Source organism: Phyllostomus discolor, chromosome 1 (genome assembly GCF_004126475.2).
Source record: "Phyllostomus discolor isolate MPI-MPIP mPhyDis1 chromosome 1, mPhyDis1.pri.v3, whole genome shotgun sequence".
Classification (NCBI taxonomy): domain Eukaryota; kingdom Metazoa; phylum Chordata; class Mammalia; order Chiroptera; family Phyllostomidae; genus Phyllostomus; species Phyllostomus discolor.
In genome coordinates this window covers 179,236,231-179,248,236 of record NC_040903.2, presented here as the reverse complement: position 1 = coordinate 179,248,236, position 12,006 = coordinate 179,236,231, and the positions used below count along the sequence as shown (strand labels likewise).

The 12,006-nt window shown below is 39.9% G+C and overlaps 1 pseudogene; it reads right to left on the bottom strand.

The window, feature by feature from the left end:
* Positions 1-11,321: 11,321 nt before the first annotated feature.
* Positions 11,322-11,448, bottom strand: LOC114493522 (annotated as a pseudogene).
* Between the last annotated feature and the right edge of the window lie 558 nt (positions 11,449-12,006).

Below are 12,006 nucleotides of genomic sequence, written 5' to 3'. Positions count from 1 at the left end.
GAGAGCTATAATGGTCCTCTGCTACAGAAACTCATTTTTATGCACTCACATTTCACAGTGCCTGGTATCTCTTATCCTACTTAGTGTAGTTTCTGTCTTAGAGATTATATGTCACTTGCATTCACTCAGCAAATATTTGTTGAATTCAAATTTTTTAGGCACTGAGTAAATAAAGAGTATATATATATTATATACACACATATATGGGTATATATAATATACTATAAGAGTATATAGTGTGTGTATACACACGTATCCATATATATATATATATATATATATATATATATATATATATATATATATATATATATATCTCCATACCCTCTTTGTTGAGGAGTTTGCAATCCACTTAGGAAAACAGCATGTACATAAGCAACCACAGCACAAGGTAGAAAGTGATGTGTCATTAAAGAACACAGGCAAGAATCTTCAGAGAATTCTGAGAGAGCAGCACCTAATTCCAGCTGGGGGAGGTGGGAGGACTTACAGACAAATAGGGGAAGGTGGAGGGGGTACAGGTGGCAGAAGCACATAGGCACAGGCATGTTGTCAGGGCATGAACAGTACTGCTGAGATGCAGCTTGACTAGACAGAGGGTATGGGAGGGGATCTGATGGAAAACAAAATCAGAATATCATAAATGCCTGGCCAAGGTAAAGAGCAGTAGAAGATTTTTGAATACAAAAAGTAACAGTTATGATAAATACTTTAAGACAAGCCACCAGGCAGTAATGAGCAACAAAGACAGCAGAAGGAACAGACTAAATGGGCCACTATGTTAGGAGACTATTATAGTAATCTGGAAACGAGGGCTCGGTTTTGACGGGGAGTTAACAAGCTTGATATTAGAATTGATGAGCAAGGGAAAGGAGAAAGTCGGTATGACTCTCAAGTTTAGGGACTGGGTGGCAGGAAAATCCATTCACCACAGAATCATTATGCTCTTGCTATGTATGTGGTGCTGAATAAAAGAGACTTAGGCCCTGCCTTATGGAACATATAATCTAGTCAGGAAATCAGACCACAGACAAAAGATAAAAAAAATAATCACAACTGATGTTAAGTGCCACGATGGAAGTTAACAGGGTGATGAGAGAAAGACAGAAGGAATGGGACCTACTCGACAGAGGACAGCCTGGGGTAGATTCTCTGTGTGGGTGACTTTATGCTGAGCCCAGAAGGGTGAGGAGTATGCACGGAATGTGGCTAGGGTGGGGACTGCACACTAGAGAGAGGAAGCTATGCCGCAAAGGCCCTGAGATCTGAAAGAGGGGCGATGCTGGAACAGAACACGGGGGTTAAAAAAGGCAAGGTGAGTTTGGGAAGTATTGAAGATGAGGGGCCAGTGGGCACCCAGGAGAAGATAGCAAAGCAGTTGCTGGCAACACAAGACTTGAGCTCAGAAGAGGGGATCACGTGCATGGAGGCAACAAGGGAAGCAGCTTGCTTGGCAGGGATCACTAGGGGCAAGGTTAGAAGATACATAGGTGTGTTAGACATGGACACTGGACAAAAATAATCCTCAGGTGCATGCAGAGTCAGTCCTGGGAGCCCTTGTGGGTCACAGGCTGAGCCTGGGAACTGAGGAGCAGACTCGAGGTGGTGGAGGACACAGAGCGAACGATGGGAGTTCATGTGGGGATTTCAAGGGCAAAGACAGAGAGGGAGCAAGACCAGGGCAGGAATCAGGTAGCTGCATCCAGTTCATTGAAAATTGCATTCATTGCACAGGGCCATGGGCAGTCCTGCTCGGTGCCAGTGAGGGCAAAGGAGCCTCAGGAAACAAAAGGAAGATGTTGCCGGCTGGTGCCGACACAGATGGCTCTGGTGAAGAACACAAACTGCAATTCCCTATTTCGGTGGCTTTGTATGAAAGCTAGTCTTGCTCAAGTCAAAGTGCATGATGTGTTCACAGAAAATGCGGACCTTTTGTTTTCCCAGGAGTGAGTACAACAGGGCTAGACAGGGGAATTGTTCTGGAGAAATCTACGACTAACTCAGTGGCTCAAAAGGGCTAGGAGTGTGATGACAGCTGCTTTTTCTCACTTTTCTTTCCTGTTCTTGGAGATGCATTCTTGTCCCCTAAGCTTTGCTGATTGTTGCTAAAGAACAATGCAACACAAGCAAACTTTTATGTTTGCAAGAACGAGAAACAGAAACTCCTCTTTGGAACACTGCTTCAAGCAACAAAGCCACAAGAAGTTTAACAGCATGGTGCTGTGGGGCTCCCTGAAGAGGAGGGTGCACCCAAAGTCACGTATCCTTACAATGGAGACCATTCTCTGGAGTACATTTGGCCATCCACAGGAGGCTAACAGAAGTGACTGCCTCTGTCTTTCAGTTGAAGACCCTGAAGCACAGCTTGTAATTTCCATACAATAAGAGTCAAGAATCTGACTTAAATGACTGATTTTGCCACAGTTTCCACCTTCACTATGTTCATAGCAATTCTTATAGAGAATGGAGAAAGTGATTTCACTATGTCCTTGGTTTGTCTGTATCCTAGGGAGGACTTAGGAGGTTGTCCCAGGGCAGATCTTATCACCCAATGAAGCAAACATGTTCTATTTCCATATTTTTTTCCTGAAAACTAATCAGTAGCTTTATTGTTCTTTCACATTTCAGAGAATGAGAAAGGGAATGCCGCAATCTTTTCCTTCAACACCTCATTGAGGCTTGTTTATCTTGTTAATAGAGTTGGCTTATGCAGTTCATACCTAATCAACTACTGCCCAATTTTTCAACTGTCTGAACAATAAGAACTTAGCGATTTACACGTATTGTTAAATGCACATAATATTTCACATCTACAAGTTCTTTCTCTGACTACGTTTAAGCATTTTGTACTCAAAATGATTATTTTACTTTTAAAATTTTCCTATATCGAACCACAGAAGACACATTTTTTTTTTCACATAGAGTAACAGCCTAGTTCTCCAGATGGAAACAATGTTATCACTAAACCCTAGAAGTAGCTAGGAGAACAAAAAGGGAAGACAAAGAAGTCAGATAAACAGGTGAAATTAGTGAAGCATGCACACCCCCCACCCCCACTAATTCTGAGACAGAAGAAGAAATGGTATGCCCAGAATCTTTCTCTGCTGCACTGAGTGGGCAGTGACAAACTACAGAATCTACAAAAGAGACCTGAAATGCAATAGGAAAAGATCCTGTCTGGAAGAGTCTGGGGCAGGGAGTTGAACCACCTGGGAGGGGTGTACACTAAAGGGTGAGGAAGAGAAGATGAAAAGTTTTTCTGAAGTGAAAAGAGAAGAAGGTGGCCATCTCAGGAGCTCAGTTCTTGATCCAGAGCAAATGCTTCTGGTCCTAGTAACACTGCAGACCAAAAGAAGCAAGACTCGTGGTCCACATGCAAGAATAGCACCAGAGGCAAGAAGAAACCCCTTCCATGGCAGGTGGACTTTCCAGGCCAGGAGGGCTGCAGCATATGACACCTTCACAGGGCAACAGCTGTTGTGCATCTAAATAAGAAAATAGCTGGGGAGGCTCCACAGTGAGAACTGGAAGCTTGGAGATTTGTGAGGGCTTAGGGGAGAAGGCTCTTAGAAAGGACTGGTTTATCTTGATGTTATAAAGTGACAATATCCTAAGACTCATATGCTGAATCAGTCAGAATGAGCTAAACAACTCCAGCATCTCAGTGGCCTAACACACCAAAGGTTTCTAACTCACTCACTCATACTGCAGGTCTGAAGCGGGTTAGCACACTCACCCAGGGAGCCAGGCTGACAAAAGCTTTATCTCAACAGGAGCTTCCACGTTCCCCTACAGTGGTGGGAAGGGAACTATGGGAATTGTGTGTGGCTCTTAAAGCTTCTTCCTGGAAGTGACAACTTCACATCTTCTCACATCTCATTGGTCAGGGCAAATCATGTGCCCACACCTAACTTTGAAAAGTGCAGTGAAATACAACCCCACCTTGTCCCTAGACGGGGAAATGTCTGTGAGCAGCGCTAATGACTACCACCTGTACCTCGGAGACCCAGGGAACAGAATCTGCCTAATTCAGCAGTAAGAAAATCTCTTCTCCAGAAATGCAAAACTAATTGAAGATGGATTGCCTGCTTGATTTCATTTAATCATTGAAATATTGCCCAACTATTAAGTGAAAAGGTTCAGATTGAAAACATTTTTTTAAAAATCTTACTAATCAATTTTATTGCTATTAATGGTTAAATGGTCAATTCTCCTTGGATAATTCTTCCCAGAAAACTATGAGTAGTTCCTCCCTGTTGTCCTCTCTCACTGTACCATGTTAAGGCCCTTCATGGAATTTGTCATTATTCATTTTTCTCTGTACGTTTTTGTTTAACATTTTTCAACAGATTATACTGGTTTAATTTCTTCCTAATTATAGCACAGAAGATTTAAAACATATAAATATCATTCTTTGAAGACCATTTGCCATCCTTGGCTCACTGCATACTGAGTGGTCAATAAATCATTACTACTGCTGCTGCTGCTAATGATTAAGGGGAAAATAAGTTTTCTAAGGCTGTTTGCATAAAATAACAAACAAAATTATGCATATTGATATGCCCTGAATTAATTCAGTGAATAATTCAGGTTTATAATGATGAACTTCGGTCATTAGAAAAAACACTTATCTTATACTCAATATCCTCTTGTTAAGGATATAAGAATAGACTTTAGTAATACAGGCAGTTAAAGCAAAGCCAGCAATATCTTTCCCTTCAGATCATGACAAAAAATTATCAAAAGGAAGCCCTGGCTGGTATAGCTCAGTGGATTGAGCTCAGGCTGCGAGCCAAAGCATTGCAGGTTCAATTCCCAATCAGGGCACATGCCTGGGTTGCAGGCCATGGCCCCCAGCAACCACACACTGATGTTTCTCTCTCTCTCTCTTTCTCCCTCCCTTCCCTCTCTAAAAATAAATAAAAATAAAATCTTAAAAAAACAATGGAATCTCTCAATTCCCTCACCAAAGCTTTAAAAAATTATCAAAAGGATATTAAAATAGGGGAAAACCCACATGAACTCTGGAAGCCAGGCAAGAGCACCATCAGTCCGTCAGCATGCCAGAGCTCCAAGGAATTCCTGCTGGACTGCAGATGGAGGCGAATGAAAGAAAGGCCCTAGGTGGTAACCTGGGACCTTCCTTCTTGAAAAGAATAGGATTTTGAGCAAAATAAGCAAAGGGAATTTTTACCTTAACGTTCATAGCAAAATTATTCATCATAGCCAAAGAGTGGAAATAACCCAAATACCCATCAGTTAACAAATGGATAAACAAAAAGTGGTATAGTTGTATGATAGGATATTATTGTCTATGAAAAGGGATGAAGTGTTGATACATGCCATGCATAGGTGAACCCTAAAACATTATGCTAAGTGAAATAAGCCACATACTATATGATTACTTTCGTATGAAAGTCCAGAATAGGACAATCTACAGAGACAGAAAGTAGGTTAGTGTTGCTTAGAGGTTGGGGAACAGGGAGGGGGCAGCATGGGATAACAGCTAAGGAGTACTTGTTTCTTTTTGAGGTGATAACAATGTCGTAAACGGGTGGTGGTGACAGTTGCACATATTCATGTATATACTAAAAATCATTGAATTGTATACTTTAAATGGGTGAATTGTATGGCATATGACTTAGATCTCAATAAAAGTATTAATTTTTTTTGGAAAGGAAGAAGTAAAGGGAGCCTCAGAGAACCTTGTAACACTCCCGAGTCTCCCTTGAAACCTCTTTCCTGATGCAGATCAGCAGCATTCTATAGAAGCTACACAGACGGCTGGGCCCAAGTGCAGCCAGAGCAAAGAGAAAGCCTGCAGGCTTGGGCCACCTCCTGAATGCTGTGTGACCCTTCCTGATATGTAGGGAAGAGGCAGGGCAGGAGGCTGGGCAGGACACTGGGTAATGTTCAGAGCTTGGCCTCTTGTACAGCGGCTTTATAAAACATGGAGCAGAAACTGTCTGGCAAGTGTCCCGACAGGACTGACTACCCTGGCCACTATGGAGCAGTTTCTGGCTGCTTAATCATGACATGGATGATACCCACCATGTCACCCCCACCCACCAACCACTCTAGTTTACAATCAGAGAGGAGGTTTCCAATGACATCCAGGTTCTTACTGTGTTTGGCTACACAATTCTCTCCAAACCCTTAATAGCTCCTAATTTATTTGCTTCCAGGAAGATCTTTGTCAGTAACCACACCCAAGTTTCTTTTCTAGACATAACTCTCAAAGCTAATTTATCTATTTTTCTCACTCAACTCCTTTCCACTCTTTCTCAATTTAATGGTGGCTATTTGGGGAGGCCTGGAGAGAATATAACACCTTTAATGAGTTCTTTGCTCTGGGACCAAGTCTTGAAGGGCTTTAACTCCTCAAAAAGCTCTTTCAACCTAGTTTCCTGCCCTTGGAGCTCTAGAGGCAGTCAGTTTTTTTTCTATGAAAATCCCCAAATTGCTGGACTCTATTTTCTTTCTTTTCTGCTTTTGAGCCAAGAAGTTCTTGCTTGAGCTCTTGCTCCTAAAATCTTGTAAAATGTAGCCACTGTAAACTAGTATACAGCACTAACATTCTTTTATTCAATTTTTTCCTGTGCAACTATCAGCCCATTAGGCATTTTACCTATCTTACAAGTCATCACCGACAAAATTCTTCAAACGTTTTGCCTGTGCAAATCATGAGTTTCCATTCCTTAGCCTTCCTGCACAACTCTCCAACTATGAATCCAGTACTCCACATTTTAGTGTTTCGTTATGGTAATGCTCACTTCCCTTACCATTTCTTTCATTAGTTCACACTGGCTGCTGAGGCATTAGCAGGTGAGTGGCTCTTCATAATAGAAGTCTATTGCTTTCTCATACATAGTCTAATTGTCAATAGAGGTGCTCCGCTCCATGCAGTTAGGCACTACCATTTCACCCGTGGTTTACAAGGTTGCCTTGGGCATTGCCATGCAGACCATAAAGCGCAAAGCAATCATGCCTGAGACGTGAACACACTGCACTTTCACCACATTCTGTTAGCCACGACTCAGTCACATGGCCACAGATGACAACAAGGGAAACCCTGGGCCCAGAAGGAAAACAAAATGGGCTTAGAGATGGCCAGGCAGTGTCTGAACTTATGCTATTAGTTGAACGGACTTTCGAGTAGGTCCGAACAAAATCTCTATACTTTTGACAGGAGGCACTTAAAACAATTTGATACAGAAAAGTAAAAAGTACAAGGATGGCTAAAGATATAACAAAAAATACACACACAAAAAGAAAGAAAGGTGGCCATTGGATTAACACCAGACAAAATTATCAAGGCAATTGACATTAAATAGAAAAAGCACTTAAGGAAATAAAATACATCAAATTATAGAAAGTGATAGAAGTATAAGAAAAAAGATTGTCAGAAACAATATAGTAGTAAAGACTTTATTTAACAGACTGCTTTTTAGTTACTGGAAGATTAGAAAACCAAAAATATAAAGAGTATTTAAATAACATATTTAATAAAGTTAATTTAAAATGTGCCTTCAAATTGAGAATGCACAGCCCTTTGGCATATGTAGAAATGTACACTATTCTCAGCCATGGAGAAAATCTCACATTCCAACAAGTGGAACCTCTTGGAATATGGAATACAGGCCACACTTCCTAGTCACAGTGCACTGAAGTTAGAAGCAAGAAATATATTTACCCCCCAAAATGTATACACACGTGAAACACAGCTATAAACCTAAAACCAAAAATCCACTTGCTTAAGTAATGCTTGTGTCTAAATGATCAAAACGACGTGTGTCATTTATATTGTTTAGGCTTCAGGGATCAGATGCTCACTCAAACTATCAGTCTAGGAGTGGGTGAATTGGCAGGTGGAGCTGTACAGTGGGGACCAGCAGACTGAGAGCATGGAATTTATCCAGCATGAAGCGACCCGGCTGCACTCCACCAACTGGCTTCCTCCCTGTCCAGTTCTGGTCTTCACCTCACAGTTTTTGCTTTTCTGTGAATGTGCCCTGAATCTGGGTCCTTATAACCCCTCTATTCTTGCACTACAAGATGACTTTGTAATTCTGCTCCTGTTACTCCTCTTCCTTGAGTATTTCTGAATTTAAATTCTTATGAAATGGAATCTCATTGGCTAGCTCATCCTTTGTCTATGAGACCAACCCTTGGGTCCCTGGCTGTCCTGTGGATTGTTTGCGTCCTCTAGGTACCCCTCACCTAATAGGCAAAGACTGAGGAGAGGAGGGAACAAGTGGTATAAAACATGGGTTTCTAATGGCTGACCTTTTAGGAAAGACAGCAATTGATTACGTAGGAGGCGTTACAGGCATGACAAGCTGGGTAATAAATATTTACTAAATGAACAAATAAGAACCTGATAGTATCAGGTATTCTGCTACAAGCTAAGCACATTGTATATATGACACCTATACACATTTTTCCAAAATTCACATTTACAGACATGAGAAAAGAACCACAATATAATGTTGATGAAAAATTAAATAACAATTGGGATTATTCTGTTTTTGAAAGATAAAGTGTTTGTATGCATAAAAAAAATCTAACAAGAGCCCTGGGTGGTGTAGCTCAGTGAATGGCCGCAGTTCGATTCCCAGTCAGGGCACATGCCTGAGTTGCAGGCCAAGTCTCCAATATTTCTCTCCCTCTCTTTCTCAATCCCTTCCTCTCTCTCTAAAAATAAATAAATGAAATATTTTTTAAAATCTACCAATATATACAATATATGAACATGTTTGACCATGGTTTTCACTGGATGGCAGATTTGAGATAATTTTAATTTTTTCTTAAATAATTCTGAAGTGTCTGTACATATCTACATTGAGTTAATACTGTTTTTTTTTTTTAATAATCAGGACAATAAAGGTATTTTTACAGGGAATGGGGAGTCTTAAAAAATGCATACCTTTTACCTAGTATATCCATTTCAAAGAATTTCTCCTAAGAGAATAATTGGAATTATGTTCAAACATATTTTCATAAGAAATTTAAAGATATTTTTCCCTCTTTCTAGAAGGAGAAGCTATTTAACTGTTCGATACTCCATGGTTTCTCTATGAATATGACTGAAAAATGATTCTCCACATTTCCTTGGATGGTCTCAAGAAAATTCAGTAAAACAAGCTAAGCACTGGTTTTGATATTAAATAGTCTCTAACTAATGGTGAGAATGGTTGGCAGTTCCTGCACTACAGTGGTCAGGAAAATGGAATCAGTGAATGCTGGATTCTTTACAGAGAAAAAGGCCTTTTATTTTTTCATGTCAACATCAGGAAGACTTTTTCCTCCAGATATCAAATAGTCCTAAGCTTTTTTGCTATGAAAACTTGTTTCAGAAAGGATCTGAAACTAATGTGTACAAAAGCATAAAAGGCAGACAACTTAACAACATAATTCTCCATGGGAACATGTAATAAAAATTATTCCTTCTTCCATCCCAAGATTCGTATCAGGAAGTTGAGATGTGAACCATGATCAGCATTTTAACAAGCATGCCAGATAATTTTTATGGAAGTGGTTTTAAGAGACATCGTGATTATAGACAGACAGCAGTATGGTGATTACCAGAGGGAAAGGGGGCTGAGGGGAGGTAGGAAAGGGTAAAAGGGAAATAAATGGTGATGGCAGGAGACTTGGCTTGGGGTGGTGAACACACAGTACAATATACGAATGATGTATTACAGAATTGTACCCTTGAAACCCATATAATTTTTATTAACCATGTCACCCTAATAAATTCAATTTAAAAAAAGGGTGACATTGTGAGAAATGCTGCCTTAACATGCTATCTCAAGCACTGACATTTACATTTTAACAAGGACTAGAGCCTCAGATTAAAGGAGTGATAACTATCTATGGTGCCAGGTGGGCACTCAGTAACGGAGGGAACACTTTGTAACTACATGGATGTCTATCTGCTGTGCTATAAGCCTGAAACTAATACAAAAGAGTGTTGAATGCAACCTGTAATCAAAGAATAAAATAAAAGAAGTGAAATTGATGTCCATTTCCGGCAGCATGTTGGGCTAGAGACCCTGCTGGAAACAGCTAAAATCCTGGATAAAATGTCTTTAGGCATCTTTTAAATTTTGTTGATGAGCAGTCCAGAAGACCAGACATTCTCTAAAACCAAATAACCTAAACTGAAAGCAAGAAACTGAGAGGATAAGCAGAGCACTTAGGTTGGCTTTTGACCTGAGGGACGTACCAAACCCAGGTGAAACTATGAGTTTCCATACTGCGAAGAGTTCAGGTAAAAGAGACTGTACACAACATACAAGTTCAGGTAAAAGTTCTGTACACAACATAGTATGGCAGCTGATAAGAGAGCCCCACAGAAGCTGGGGTTCACCAGGGCTACGTGCTCAGTTAAGGAGTGGACAAAAAACAAACTTGCCCCTATTCCAGGGAAATGTCAGGAGAAGTACCTCTCTCAGACTTCGGGGATGGTGGGAGGGAGAAAAGTCTCCCTTGAGTATTCTTAACTCCAAGCCAGATTTTTATATGGCTTCCTGCTCCCTAGGTCATGGCCAAATCCTCTGGATGAATGTTTAAAATGTTTTGGGCTTGGTAGTTGCCCAGGAGCCTGGCGAAAGCAAGATAAAATCCTCTCTAATGGAAACCATTTTGAGTCAAATGCAAGAGACTGACAAAAATAGTTTTCAAAATATCAGCTCATAAAAAGTCCCCCCTATACATATGAAAACTAGATGTCACTAGCACACCGTGTGACTGTGTCAGCAAACCCTGATGGCTTGATCTTTAAAATGCATGCACACTTCACCCTGTCCATGTTCACCTCCACCCTAGTCCAATATCATTCATCTCTCACCTGGACCCCACGTTCAGGTTCACAGTTTAATTTTTTTTTAAGGCTCGAATTATTTTATTTGTTCAAGCTAAATGGAGCTAGAAAATTTCCAGAACACCATGTGACCAAGAAGTATATGCTTCCATCTTCTCTGTGTTCATAGCTTAGTGTTCCCCGCAGTCACGTATTTAGTCAGTAAATGTTTATTATTGAGCAGCTACTGTGTTTAATGTACTGTTCTGGTCACCAGAGCAGCAGAGGCAGTGAGGGGATTCAGTTTACAATTTTAGCTAGCTAATGTATGAATTAAAAATTCTAAAGTGTGATCTCAAAAAGTTTTTCAATAGCATCAGAAATATGTACTGTATATCTAATAAAAATATGCAAAGCCTTCATAGAGAAAATTACAACATATTATTTCAAAAAGGAAAATAAATAAATGTAGAATTAGAACATGTTATGAATTGGTTAACTCAACATTGTAAGAATGCTAGTTATTCTAAAATCTATAAATTCAATGCCATGGAAATAAAAAGCACAAGAGGTTTATTTTCAATTAGCAATAATCGCACCTCGGATAAACTTCATTGGCTACAATACTGCCACTATGCAAAGCTCACAAGAAGTTTATTTTTAATTTTCCCTTTGTGTGTACGTAGGTACGAATGTAAGTAGACTGTGTTTAAAATAGATGTAGAAGCACAAAGAACGAAAAGTAGTGAGGATTATCTTGATTTTTAAAAAATAGGTTGGGAGTGGAGAAATTTGCCTAACTGCATATAAAAATTATTACATAGCTGTATCTATTAAAACAATGGAGTATGAATCAGGGGCAAAACAGATCAGAGAATACCTGTGGTTTATGACAGAGAGAGATTAAAGAACAGTAAAAAAAGATGAACTTTGAAGAAATGGCACAACTGGTAATCCACATGGAAAACCAATCACATTGGATCTCTTCCTCGCATCTGATGTGAAAATCAATTCCAGATGAATCAGAGACTTAGGAAAGAAAGGCAACACTTTGACATCTGTAGAAAAACATAGGAGAATATCTTTATGACCATGAGATAAGAAACCATTTTTAAAAATAAGGCTTAAAAGCACAAATGCTAAAGACTAGGCAAATATTAACTATACTAGAATTAAGTACTTCCATATATTGAAGGACACCA